Below are 11,378 nucleotides of genomic sequence, written 5' to 3' on the forward strand. Positions count from 1 at the left end.
ACTTTGTTCTTCCTCTTCAAAATTGTTTTGGCTTTTCTAGTTTCCTTGCATTTACATATGGATTTTAGGATAAGATTGTCAATTTCTGTGAAAACAGCAAGCAGGGATTTTGATAGAGATTGTACTGAATCTTAGATCAATTTATACAGTATTGCCTTCCAATTTATGAACACAGGGTATCTTCCAAGATAATTTGATGTCCTTTAAATTCCTAACTATAAAAGATTAGTATGCAGATTTTGCACTTGATTGGTTAAATTCATTTTTAAGAATTATTTTTTCATTTGATGTGATTATACATAGAATTATTTTCTTAAATTTTGGACTGTTTATTTCTGTTGTTTAAAAATACAATTGATTTTTCATATTGATCCTGAATCTTGTAACCTTGCTGAACTCATATATTAGCTCTTGTAGTCTTCTTGTGCACTATGTCTTTTATGATCTAATCTTGAAGGGCATACAGGTCACTTCTTCATATTATCTATTATTAAAAGTTAGTCATGGAGTCCAGCATACACTTGAGGAGAGGGATTTCAGACTCCACTTTTTTGAAATAAGAGTGTCAAAAAATTTATGGACATAATTTGAAGCTATCACAATAGTGTACAAATGATTGACTGCCTGATACAAAATTGCTACCCAGCCCTTACTCCTAATGTCTGCTTGAGTTACATTTGGTCCTAGTCCTCTACTCTAGAGGGCAGGAACTAGTAAAGGAATGAATTTCAAAGTTCTCTTTGAGAATGCTGCATTTGTGTATAATAGAGATGGATGGCTTCTTACTACAGACTGAATCAGAAGAAAGATTTTGAACAAGATTTTGAAAGATTTGAACCAGGTGTCGTGCCCTTATAGAAAATTATTGAATTGTATCAGCATGAGACCAATAAATCCAACTTCTAAAAATAATGTTAGTGGGAAGTCAGGCCTGATTCACAGTAGGAATAAATTTACTGCTTATTTATAGTTTTTCTCCTTTCTCTCTCCTTCCCTGAAAAACTTTCTCCTTCTCTCCTTTCTCTCTTTCTGAAAAGAACTTGTAATGTTTAATGAATCCTACCTCTATTTGATCACTAGCACAGAGGCTGTCCCATATCCTTGAACTCCTCCTTATGTCTTCTGTTTAAGAACCTTCACAATTACTGGATGCTTCATGAGATTTCTTCTCCCCAAAACTTTGTGGTAGACTGGCTGCATCCATCAAAGATGGCAACTATTGTTTCAGCAGCATTGACTCTTGTCTGCTTCATCAAGGATCTACAGAATATTGACAGAGAAATTCTGGTTATTTTTCAGGAGATAAAACTTCATAGTACTCTTCCAAGTGACCAGAGTGTTATTTGTGGACTTGTATTGATGCATGCCACCAGCATTCTCTCAGCCTCTTAGGAGCTTCCAATGCTGGGCAAAGTGATCATAGCTGTGGTTCACAAGTCCCTGAATTTCATGGCCTTAGTCTACATGTCATGCCCATGATGGGATGAAAGAGCTTGGATAGATATTCTACAAGAACAATTTCAAAGTTAAATTTGTTCAAAAATAATCATAATAAACCTCTTGGAATTAAGCTTAACATAAAAAGTGCTCCTAATTATAAGCACTGGTGGGGTAATAAATGATACTTAACACTGTTTATGTGGTAAATATTTCTACATATCAGTTTAATTCATAACTGAAATGTCACACAACTTGACATTTACTACTTCCTTACTCTCTTTTGAACACTTCTTAAATACTACATATACTTCACAATAATTCTATTATTTCTCGAGAATAAGAAAATCCAATCTTCTTGACCACTGAACTAAAACGGAATTTTTGGGAAGTGATTTAAGATAGTGTTTGGCTCTTCATGATTGCTACTCCTGGTTGCTCATAAACTTTTCCAAAAATCAGATTCCACAGATGAGAGTGTGGGGCAAATTCAACTTCTGACCGTGTCTGTTGTTCATATAAAGAAGGAGACTAAACAAACAAAGGAAATGACCCAAAAGTGTCATTACAAGTATCTATCTTATTTTCTGTTTTTTTTAAGTTATAAAAGATATTTTTCTTTATTTCATGCTTTTACATTTCCCCTCCATCAAAGTAAACAAAATAAGTAAGAAAATGTTAAATTAATCGTTCAAGGGCGTGATTCTAAGGATTGAGGGAAGGACAGAACCCATTATAGGAATTACTAGAGGCTTTTGGTAGACATTTTCAAATAACAATTCTAACAGGCTTTTTTTTTGAGACATCAATTCCAAATGAGTCACTGTTAATGATTCATTCATCCAGTAAATATGTATTGAGCACCTACTAAGTGCCAGTTACGGTACCACACTGAAGACTCAATGAGCAAAATCAGGCGGGAACACCTTCTTTCTTTATAATTTTTTAGTTGTAGTTGGACACAAAGGTATTGTACCTTCATTTTTAAATTTATTTTTATGTGGTGCTGAGGATCGAACTCAGGGCCTCACATGTGCTAGACTAGTGCTCTACCACTGAGCCAACCCCAGCCCCCAGGAATATCTTCTTTATGGAGGTTTTGATTTGGAGGTGAAGGAGGAGGAGACAAACATCGTTCTAATAATCACACAGGGAAATGCAGGATTATAACTGTGATCAGTTCTAAGAAGGACAGGAGCCTAATGGGGTGGGGTGGGGGCGGTGAGTGAAGGGGCCAGCACCGCTTGCGAGCTCACAGTCGGTGGCCTTGCGCAGCACACTCAGTGCCAGGATGAAGGCAGCGGCTGGAAGCGGCGCCCTGGGAGGAGGAGGGGCCTGGAGGGGAGGCAGCGGCCTCACAAGCTCAAGCTCGGAAGAGTGTGTGTATGGGGGGGGGCGGGGCTGGACTCTCTAGGCTGCCTTTGGCGCCAATGAAGGCTTTGGTGAAGGCGGACCCGATGTGACGCTAGTGGCAGAGAAAGCAATCTTCATTCTGGCTCGAGCCCCGCTGCGACGGGAGCGCAGGGGCACTAGGGGTGGCAGCCGTGGTTCTAGGGGCGTGGCTTCCTTGGGGCGGGGCTTGGGGCTGTTTGGCGGAATTTGGGGAGGAGGAAGAAGAGGGTCTGAGCGGGCTGTGCTGAGCCGGAAAGTGAAAGGGGTGTTTGCAGTCCGAGGTGTGTGTAATCAGGAAAGGTTGGAGAAGAGTGTCACGCACCTTCATGTGTTGTATTGCTTTGTTAACCACTTTACGAGGGCGCAGAGATCAACTTTAATTTGCACCTCTCCTGGCTCACATGCAACCTGTAGCAGTCTAGTAAAGGAACACGGTGGATTTATGAGTAGGGGGGAAGGGACGTAGTGGCCTTCTGGGGGAAGAGGTACTGGAATGACCTTAGTGAAGTCCTGTACCGTCTTAAGTTTCAGAACCTCCCCACCTGCTTGAGCCCTTCACCTTCTTTTCTTTCAAAAACAGGAGTCCATTGATTTTTTAATTTGTTCATTTGTTTGACAGGAACTGTTTGTGGAGACCATTGCAAAAGATGCCTACTGTTGTGCTTAACAAGGAAAGAGGAAAACACTTCAGAGGAGAGATTTGGGTAGAGTGTCTCTATAGCATCTGGCAGTAGACAATGGAGGGCTGGGTTAAGCTTTCCCTTTGCAGGTTGAGAAGGCAAAGCAGGTGTTGTTTGATTTCTGACCCTCTATCCAGCTGCTAACCCTTGCACATGTCTGAAGTTTTCATATACTGTATCTTGTACTCCCTGCTATATTGCCAAACTCTTCTCTGATAACTTTCAGAGCAAAGATAATAAATTTAAGAGTAAAGCAACATGGTAGGAGGATTCACATTTCCCCCTCTCATTGAACAGTATGTGCCTGGACTTGACTTTACTCTATTAGGCAGCCAGTATGTAAGATTTAGTGGTGGAACAGAAATAGATCTCAAGACAGCAAGGGACATATTTTATAAATGCCTAAATTTGTATAAAGCCTCATCTCCTTCATTGTATGGATTGTGCTAATTTGGAGCTGATGTCCAAATGACCACAGTCAAGTGTCCCTTTTCCTTGTGTTTCAGATAATGCGATAGAAGCTGTCGATGAATTTGCTTTTCTGGAAGGTAAGCTTTTTATCAGTGGAAAATCATTTCCACCTGTTTTTTTCATGCTAATGACGCAAGTTCAGCACTTATAAACAAATGTTTGGTTCTCTCTTATTTGTACAGGGATAGTTTCTTCTCCTTACTTCCTATTAGGACAGTGAAAACAAACTTGCTAACTCTATTTATAGTCAGTTTCCCTTGGGGAGTTAGAACTTCTGGCAAACTTCTAACCATAAAGAAGGGAGAGGGAATATGAAGACACATGGTGGACTCAGATGAATTGGAAAGTTTTGTACCTGCTTGTGTTTTCCATCCCTAAATGTAAATAAATAGAAATTTTGTTCCCTCATCATAATGTTAGCCATCAGGAACAATTGCTAACATTTAAAAGGTTACTTCTGTCCATTTTCTTCTTTAGCAGTCTGTGTGTACTGATTACTTTGCATTGATATTCTGTACTTCTTGTAACTATTTTTTTTCTTAGGAATTTTAGGTTAACTCATGTACTAACTAAATCTTGTCATCAAAATAGGAAATATTTGAATTACCACATTTTAACTGCTTTCTCAGCTATTTCTTCTACTGAATTCCTAAGTCTTACTCTTCAATCCATATGTTCTGATTGAATAGCTTTTCAGAATCCATGTGCCCTCAGTTCATTCTCACCTTCACCCTAACAAGGTGTTCTCATTACCTCCTTTAAGGTTCATTACCTTCTGAAATCTTTTCTTCATTTATTTCATTCTTTTTATTCCATGTTCTGCATCTCCTTATCACACTAGGCCTGTGTTGTAGTATTTTATATGTCTTTGAAGATACCTTTTCATGGCCAGCTTCAAGCCTAGATCATGAGTAATCTCTTAATTTGTAGATGTTTGTTCAGCCTCTTTTTCAACCTATTTTTTAAAAAATAATTTCTTTAGTTTCATGTGTTACTATATAATCCAGTATGTAGGTGTATTCTGTGTGTGGGTGCCTATGAATGAAGAAAAAGTGTAGTCTCCAGTTGTTGGGTGCAATGTCAAGTCTCATTGCATAGTTTATGTTTTCTATATTCTTACTGAATTTCTTTTGTCTGCTTACTGAATCACTTAATGAGAGTTGTGTATTAATGTCTCCTACTATGACTGAAGAATATTTTCACTTATGGTTCTGGATTTATTTTTCATTATAGATTTAAAACTGGAATTAGGAATATACAAATTTAAAATCATTATATATTGCTCATGATACAACTTTTAATATTTAAAAATTTACCATTGTTACTTCTAATAATGTTCTTTTGCCTTAAAATATATTTGGTCTCATTATTAAAGTTTGCCAGCTTTCTTTAGTGTTTATGTGTTTTTTCCCATCATTTTGTTTTTACATTTCCATATCTTTGTAAGCGCTGTATAATTGGGGATATTAAATTCATACTGACAATCTTTGCCTTTAACTGGAGCACTTAGTTCATTTATGCCTAATTTAATTAGTGATAACAATGGACTTAAATCTCCTATCTTATTTTTCCTGCTTTTCATTTGTCCTATTTTATGTTGCCTTTTGTATTATTATTCCTTTTTTTTCCCCTTCCATCTGTTGGGAAGTCGTATATATCTATCCTTTTAGGGTTAGTCCACTAGTTACTATATGCATGCTTAATTTATCAAAGCCAAAAGTTAGAATCTTTTCCCTCATCCTCAGCAAAATGGAATCTTAGAATCCATTAATGCCATTTACAAACCCTCATCCCTCTACTTAACATGCTGTTATTGCCATGTGTCTTTATCAGCCCACATCAGACATTGTTATTGATATATGATACAGACAATATATGAGTTTATTCACATGCTTACTACAATTTTTGATCTTTTTGTGTTTCTTACCCTCCATTTGTAATCCTTTTCCCCAAAATAAGTCCTTTAGAGCTTTCTTTAATATAGGTAACAGGTAGCTGACTCTCAACTTTCTCTTTTCTTTTTTTTTTTCCTTTTTTTTTTTTTTGAGGGGGAAATGGAAATACAAAAAGATTTTACTGCTAAATTCAGAATTCTAGCTGTTCTCTTACCATTTTTTTTGGCTTCCATTGTTTCTGTTGAGAAATCACAGTCTGTCTTTTGAAGGTAGTTTATCCCTTTTTAAGATTTTCTCTTTGCCTTTGATTTTCTGAGATTTCACTCTGATGGACAGAAGTTTGGATATGCTCTGGGAAATTCTCAGCCAGTTTCTCTAGACATTGACTCTGCTTTGGTCTTTCTCTGCACTTTCTCTGGGATTTTCACTAAACATACATAAAAGCCCAATCCTATTTTTGTCTTTGTATGGTGTGATCTGTGTAATTTTTTGTTTTGGAATTTTCGGTTCTTTCTTCAGTTCTTTTCATTTCCTTTAAACCTCTTTGTTTTTCTGTGGATACTCTGAAACTTGTCTTTCATTTATTTAAGTGGTGAATGTAGTTGTTTATTATAGAGTATATCATGTGTAATATCCCATCTAATATCCAAAGCCTTTTGAAGTTCTTACTTTGTAGTATGTCCAATCCAATATCTAGACTTTTGAGTTTGTCTTTTTATCCGTTCTTTCTTTTGGTACTGTCTTTACATAGTGGTCATTGCACTGGAAAAAAATTATTTGTTAGATAATTTGAGATTTTATGGTGATATCTTTCTCCAAAGAACATTTTTCTTTGCTCCAGCAAGACACATAGGAACATTATCAGTACAGTACATCCTTAATGAGATCTAAGACTGGAAGTTTCCTGCATCATAGTGGTGGTGTAACCCCTGGGCTATAAGTCTGTGAGGAGTCTGATTTAATTTTGGTTACTGTGAGGGCATAATATTATGGGACTCTAGCTTAAAAAAGGGTGGGTTACCAGTCTTCCCCACTCAGGCAGACTTTGGGGTTTGACTATTGATTGGTTCCCTGCCTTTTCTAGATTTTAAATTTGCCTTTTCTTGATGTTTTTTTTAATGTCTTAAAGATCTTCTCTCGGGCTGGGGATGTGGCTCAGGTGGTAGCGTGCTCGCCTGGCATGCGTGCAGCCCGGGTTCGATCCTCAGCACCACATGCAAACAAAGATGTTGTGTCTGCCGAGAAATAAAAAATAACTAATAAAAAATTCTCTCTCTCTCTCTCTCCCTCTCTCTCTCTCTCTCACTCTCTCTTAAAAAAAAGATCTCTCATTTATACTCATACTCATACACATACACACACACACTTGTATACATATATACATGCCCATATTTATATTTATATATTTTAGCTTTATTAGTTGATCTCAGCAAGATGTTGTCATTGTCAAAAGCAGGCTATTATCTTTTTAAATTAGAGGTGTTTCTGGCTTGTTTTTACTATGTTCTTTGCCTTGAGTTATCTGTTTTATGCTAGAACTTTTAAAATAAATTTTGGTCTCTTTTATTTGTGTAGGATTTCTTCAAATTCTCAGTGATGTTTATTCTTTTTAAGAATGATAGAATGTGAAGACTGGAAGCTGTATGTAGTGCAGTGGGGATGGTTTTTGCCTGGGAGCTTTGCTTTAGAATGAGCAGAGTTGTGGTTAGATGTTAACCTGGGGCTTCCAAAGGCCAGTATACAGAATGCTGTGTTGTGGGAGCAGTGTTGGTAGAGGTGCCCTAGTGTCCAATGATTGTCTGTCTGGCTCTTTAAAAGAGAGCCCTGTGATTCTCCCATCCAAGTTAGGTGTAAATATCTTTACCACATAGAAAAAGTTAAGAGGGACATATGAGGGCAATAGTTTGTGATAGAGAAACATGGGTCATTATCTCATTTTCCTCTCTGGTCTTTTATAATTCTTGTTGACTGAGTCTAGATCCTCCCTATGGTTCTAGGAAGATGGGATTCCTATTCAGCTGCAGCCCCTTCTGTGTTCCTTCTGGGCTCATTTTCCTCTATTTAAAAACTTGCTTCAGGCAGATTTTGATAATTCACTTTTTTTGTTGTTGTTGTTGGAATCTGTTAACTGCTCATAGGCCCCTATCCTTTTTGCAGATTTATATCTTTTTTAAACCTTTTTTTTTTCTTTTGAATGTAATTTTGGGTGGCAGGGCATATAAATTTATGGGCTCAGTCCCACATCTTAAGTTGGAACTATCTAAAAGATTATAAACTCTTTTAGCTTATCTTTTATTTTATGTCACTTACTCCTTGTATGGTTTCCCTGTATGTTTAGTTACACAACAATTTTTTAAACCTTACCTACCTAATTCTAATTCTCTAGATTGGTATGCTTAATTTCTAACTACCCACCCTCTTTAGTATCATATTTTTCCCTGAAGAGCTTTTGGATAGATATTCATCAAAATTAGAATTGCTGCTTGTACCAACATCCTTTCTATTTTAACTTTGCTCAGTTTGTTACACTAATCCTGCTCTCAAGGTACCTTGCTTTACATATTTCTCTTTGTATTTTTAGGTACTTTGGATTGATTGCTGAGCTGGGCAGTTTTTGAGCCTTCACTGCATTCTTCATCTTGCCTCTCTGCAGGCCTCAGCTTTGAAGAACAGAATCTCTGCACATATGCACATCTTCCTGCTCTACCTTTACTTGAGCCAGGATAAGTAGAGCTCTTGCCTGATAACTTTTCTTTATAAGGTCTTTCACTACTTATGTCTGTCTTCCACTTTAGCCCTGGATGCAGCTGTTGCTGCTTGGGGCAGAGATGAAGAAATTATTTGCATAGGTGGCTTAATGAATGATGAGGACCAGAATAAAGGTCTTTGATCAGCTTCATTCAAGTGTGTTCCATGATCTTGCCTTTGTTCTTGCCCTGTGATTGGAAAGCCACCATGCCCTGGTACAGACCTTCCTGATCTTCACTGCCAGCCATTTTAAACCACAGTCCTTTTATTATTATTATTATTGTTGTTCTTTGTTCAATTTGGCACCATAATGTGGTTCCAGAATTTATAGAATAGTATTTGTCTTTAGTAGTCATAGATTGAAAACGAGTTATTTTTTTTAATTGAGAAATAATTCATAAACAGTTCACTAAAGTGCATAATTCATTGGTTTTTAGTATAGTCACCGATGATGTGCAACTATCACCAGTGAATTTTTGAACATTTTCAAATGATTGGAATCACGTAATATGAAATCTTTTGTGCTTTTGTGTCTGGCATTTTTCTTTCTTTTTTTGTGTGTGTCTGGCATTTTTCATGTAGATTTTTTTTTCTTTTTTTTTCTTTCAATTGGTCATGTTTATTTATACCAATAGGTTATATTAGATCATTAGTACCATAACTACATTATTGTTCATGTAGATTGTTTTTGCTTATTTTTTCTAAGATTTGTCCATATATCAGTACCTTTTATAAAAATTGAGGTATACATAATATAAAATTTACTGTTTTAACCATTTTTAAATGTATTTAGCTCAGTGGCATTAATATATTTATATCGTTGTACTACCCTTATCACCATCCATCAGAATTGCTGACACTTTGGGTGGGGAGATACAGGGAAACAGTATGGTGAAGGTTTTATTTATTTTTGCAAATGTAGAACTTTCCCTTAGATGTTAACATAGTGGGTGTTTAAATTCCTTTAAATTGTGTAGCTTGTATTCTTAGATTCTGTTTCCAATTATAAATAACGGTTGAGATCAAAAAGTGAAAAAAAGTAAACTGAAACTTGATACCCATTAGATACCCATTAAACAGTAACTCCTCTTTCCTGTCTCCCTCAGTCACTGGCTAAATTTTTTATTTTTGTGAGAAAGTGTGAGTGACTTAGGAAACAGGCAGAGGACTAGAAAGCAGTGATAAGGAAAGCAGCAAGAAACCTTGGAGAGCAGTTCTGGAGTATTTTTGGTTGTGGACCAGTTTTAAGATACAAAGTCCATGGCTGGGTGTGGTGGTGCATGTCTGTAATCCCTTTGATGGAGAAACTGAGGCAGGAGGATCACAAGTTCAAAGCTAGCCTCAGCAATTTAGTGAGGTCCTGAGAACCTTGACAAGCCTAAAATAAAATATGAAAAGGGCTAGGGATGTGGCTCAGTGGTTAAGTGTCCCTGGGTTCAATCCCCATTACTAAAAAAAATAAAAAAATACAAAGTCCACAGGATCTTCCCCCTAGAGTATCGATGAGATGCTCAGTCCTATTGCATTAAAAAAAAGTAAACTTTACTTCAGAATAAGATGATTCCCAGAAAGTTCTTGCACACCCCATACCTAGTTCCCCCATTGCTAGCATCTTAAGGTTACTAGGTACATTTGTTACGAAATGGCATTTATGGGTCACTATTAACCACACTCATAGTTTTTAGGATTTCACTAATTTTCCCATTCCAAGATCCAAACTGAGATACTATATTGCATTTACTTGTCATGTTGCCTACTCACTGGTTTCTGACAGTGTCTAGTCTTTTCTCATTTTTTTTTTTACTGCTTTGACATTCTTGACTAATTCTGGCCAAGTATCCTGTAGATTGTGCCCCTGCCTGGGTTTGTCTGTTTGTCTTGTCATTAGTTAGCTCCATAACTTTGCATATAATTTTGGATGTTTTACACACTGCTGCCCAGGCTAAGACCATAAAACAGGTCAAGGTCCATGGAGGAACAACTACAGCCATGATTCATTCCAAAGTCTTAGAGGCTGATAAAACTGCCTTATCCAATAAGGACCAACCCCAGTTAGACACCATCTTGTTTTTTGACAAAGCCAACACAGCAGAAGCCATAAGCTGTATTAAGAAAGTCTTATGTGACCAGACTGTGGATGGCCAGTCCCTGGAGGAGGACTCAGGCTTTCACATACATCATACCTGCCTGCAATCCTTACAGGAAGCACTCCCAGGAGACCATCTGCCATTTGGAGTCAGGTGGTTTGGGATACAGAGTCAGTGCAGAGGATACAGCATACAGGCTATGCTCTATTTCCCTCAGGCAGCTGGTGTACCATGTCCACACCCTGCCCCTGAGGCTGATTCCTCTAGTGTGGGATTTCAGGCAGCTGAACAACACTGCTGAAAAGCTCTAAATCCAGCAGATTGTGCAGAGACTGTTGGACTACATCAGGATCATTGAAGATGAGACTGATGTGATCACAGAAGTGCTCTCTGCCTCTCAGAGGTTCCTGAGGAACACTGAAAGTAAGTACAGTTTTGTCAGCCTCTGGGATGTGGAGTGCTGTGTGAAGGTGTTCACTTGGTTTCATGGCCGCAGGGAAATGCTACTGGTGAAGATGAACACCTTTCTCTGTGAGATCAGTGTCAGCAAAAATAACTTCAGGAGAGATCCCATCTTCTGGTCTCTGGTGCTGGATGTGGGGGTCTGTTACCATGAATCCCTAAAGGAGAAGGAATCCTACTGCAGAGCCATTTGCAGGTATTTTCTA

General features: G+C 37.6%; 1 long non-coding RNA gene across 1 annotated transcript; it reads left to right on the forward strand.

Moving 5' to 3' along the window:
• Nucleotides 1–3,030: 3,030 nt before the first annotated feature.
• Nucleotides 3,031–8,772, forward strand: LOC144371369 (uncharacterized). The gene is made up of 4 exons (XR_013431432.1): nucleotides 3,031–3,110; nucleotides 3,449–3,533; nucleotides 4,016–4,057; nucleotides 8,457–8,772. It is a non-coding gene; the product is annotated as an uncharacterized LOC144371369 (long non-coding RNA).
• The last annotated feature ends 2,606 nt before the right edge of the window (nucleotides 8,773–11,378 follow it).

The sequence above is a fragment of the Ictidomys tridecemlineatus genome, chromosome 16 (assembly GCF_052094955.1).
Source record: "Ictidomys tridecemlineatus isolate mIctTri1 chromosome 16, mIctTri1.hap1, whole genome shotgun sequence".
In the NCBI taxonomy this organism is placed as follows: Eukaryota; Metazoa; Chordata; class Mammalia; order Rodentia; family Sciuridae; genus Ictidomys; species Ictidomys tridecemlineatus.